We start from the raw sequence: 1,905 nt of genomic DNA on the forward strand, positions 1-1,905 counted from the left end.
CAGTGACACATATTTGGAGTACTGTATATAAATGGCTGTTGAATTAATGTTGAATTAATTAATTATAAATACCTAGATTGGTCTTATGTCTTCCACTATAATACCCTTAACTTCTAAGAAAATATTGACTTTTTAATTTCATATACATGTGTAATATCTTATACGTATTTACTTGAGACAATAAAGGGAGAAAAACAGCAGTTTTTTGTTTTGTTTTGTTTTGGTCTGCTTCTCCACTAGAATACAAACCTCATGGGAACAGACTTCGTCTCTCTTTGCTACTAATATATGCCCAAATCCCATACCAGTGCCTGGGCCATATTAAGTAATCAATAAATATTTACTGAATGAATGAATGAAAGATAATTTGAGATCAATGGTATTTCCTACCACTGTGGCTCATTCCATACAACATAATTGAGGGGTTCAAAAAAATGCTTGCTGAGTGGCAGTGAAGGGACAAATGAGGTTGGAGGGGATAAATGCATCCACACAGTTAAGTTCTTTCTCTAAGAATGCATCTAAGCCTTTTGTTTTCTGACAAAGAAAAGAGAAGTCTGCACTTACCCAAGAGGAAGGAAATTGGTAAATCAGGTGAAAGGGGCTGTGTTTCTAGGACTGTGCTGGAAGATTAAGAGATGAGAGACAACAAAGGGAGCGAAGACAAGGTTCAAAACGAGTGAAAGCTGGAGAGGTGGAAAGATTCACTGAGACTTTGGAGGTGGTGCTCTGCTGTCAGACAAGTGTGAACGTGACCAGAAACAGAAAGAGAAAAGTGGAGATCACTGGAGTTTAATAAGGTCCAGGAACCCAGTGAAGAGGCTGTCAGAAGTGTCATTAGTATGGGTGTTGAAGTCACTGAGGAGAGCTAACTTCAAATAGAGCTCTGTGATAGTAAATATAACCAATGATACCACAAAAGAACTGTTTAATGAAAGAATCACAGCAAGGCACTATTCAAATAAGAAATCACGCAAGCGATTAACTCAAAACGGTTGCGCTTATATTCGGAATAACATTTTAAAAGATTAGGCCAGAAGCTCAGCGCAGTCTCCCTGCCTCACCCAGGCCTGGATGGAACCTAGGACACAGCGTTCGTGCCCCGCCCTCCGTGTACATCCACCCTGCCAATCCCCCCACCCACCCCGGAATGGAACCGGAACCTCCTTTCCCCCCTCCCAAACCCGGGTAATGGACCCGCCTTCCGGTCCATCCCAGAGCGGCCGCCCTCTTCGACCACATGGGAACGATGCTCCGAGGCAGCTACCGCGGGCCCCGAGGCTTCGCCTTCACCTTGGCCTTCACGCCCGCCACGCTGCCCGCCACGCTGCAAGCGCCACCCTCGCAGGTGCGCCAGAACTACTACCCCCCCGACTGCGAGGCCGCCGTCAACAGCCATAACAGCCATTTCACCCTGGAGCTCCACGCCTCCTTCTTGTTCCTGGCCGCAGCCTTTTACCTCGACCGCGACGACGTGGCCTTGAAGCACTTCACCCGGTTCTTCCTGCGCCGCTCCCACGAGCACAGCGTGCGGGCCCAGGGCCTGATGCGTCTGCAGAACCAGCGCGGGGGCCGCCTCAACTTCCATCAACATCAGGAAGCCAGTCAGTGACGAGTGGAAGAGCGGCCTCAAGGCCATGAAGTGCGCCTTGTTCCTGGAGAAGCGCGTGAACCGGAGCCTGCTCCACCTGCACCAGCTGGCCACCGACAAGAGCGACCCCCACCTGCGTCACTTCCTGGCAACTCACTACCTCAGCCAGCAGGTGGCGTTCATCAGAGAGCTGGAGGGTCATGTCACCACCCTCAGCATGATGGGGGCCCCGGACGCCGACCTGGCAGGGTACCTCTTTGACAAGCTCACCCTGGGCGACAGCGACAAGAAGAACTGAGCCTGGACTGGACTTC

The 1,905-nt window shown here is 49.9% G+C and overlaps 1 pseudogene; it reads left to right on the forward strand.

Moving 5' to 3' along the window:
- Window positions 1-1,240: 1,240 nt before the first annotated feature.
- Window positions 1,241-1,889, forward strand: LOC102984474 (ferritin heavy chain-like; annotated as a pseudogene).
- Window positions 1,890-1,905: the final 16 nt, after the last annotated feature.

This window comes from Physeter macrocephalus, chromosome 21 (assembly GCF_002837175.3).
Source record: "Physeter macrocephalus isolate SW-GA chromosome 21, ASM283717v5, whole genome shotgun sequence".
NCBI classification, from domain to species: Eukaryota; Metazoa; Chordata; class Mammalia; order Artiodactyla; family Physeteridae; genus Physeter; species Physeter macrocephalus.